Below are 1,094 nucleotides of genomic sequence, written 5' to 3'. Positions count from 1 at the left end.
AGAGAAGTTGTTTGCTTACGTAGATTACTCCATGAACTCTCTCAATTGACCTCAGATGAACCTACCTTACTCTGGTGTGACAATCAAAGTGCTATAGCCCTCACCAAGAACCCCATCCTTCTGGAGGAGGGGGGAGCGGTCGAAGAGAGCAGTGTGGTTATGGACTTCCCCACAAAAGGGCCCTAGATCCACCAAGCTTTGCCTGAAATATAGAACCCATCTAACCTCCCGGCCCTAAACTCGTCACCCCTTCTCCTATTATTCCAAGTGAAGTCAGATAGGCATTTTGAGACAATTTCCCTGGCATCAATCAGACCAAGTTGGAGACATAGTTCCTCCCACGACTCACGCTCCCACCAAAGATCAAGGCACCACCATGGGATCTGTCAAGGGGATCCTCCATTGAGTTCCCATCACCACCTAGCAACCAATTGTCTCCAACCAACTCACTACATAGGGCTCGCTAGCAATCCATTCTTTCATACCGTTGTTCGGGGCATAGAGACTCGCTACCCCAAACTCAGAACCCTCAATCGACAACCGCACACCTATGAACCACCCCTCCTCATTTCTACAGGTCTCCTTTGGGTGAAGCAGCTTGGACACTAAGACTGCAGCCCCCCCCCTTACCTCTCTTTGGGCAATCTAGTAAAGCATTGTACCACAACTTTTCCAGACTTACAACTCCTTTTTTTGCTGTGGACGAGAGCCACATACTTTAATTGGTGAATTGGATTGAATTATATTGGCCTCCTTTAATTCTTGCTACAAATCGCATTGCAGGAACAACTTTGTTATCAATAAGAGGGGCGAGAGAGTGTTATTTACCATTGAGTACAATCTGCCAGAAGCCGCAACCTTCTTCGCAGGACTATGTAGTTGTTTTTGTAGGTCTTTCATTTTCTACTTGCGTCACTTGTTTTAGATCCTTTACACTAGAGTGAGAAGGAAGCTGCTCGTTGTAGCCATGAAGCAAAGGAGTAGTTGTTGCCAACCACTCATGAGGCACACGTTCCAAAACACTGGCATAAATCATTCTCTTTCTGTTAAATACATTACTCAATGATGGGAAACTAGTTGGTAGACTAGAGCTC

This window comes from Dipteris shenzhenensis, chromosome 2 (genome assembly GCF_047967505.1).
Source record: "Dipteris shenzhenensis isolate YYH24624 ecotype China chromosome 2, Dip_SZ_1.0, whole genome shotgun sequence".
NCBI classification, from domain to species: Eukaryota; Viridiplantae; Streptophyta; class Polypodiopsida; order Gleicheniales; family Dipteridaceae; genus Dipteris; species Dipteris shenzhenensis.
Note: the sequence above shows the minus strand (reverse complement) of the source record.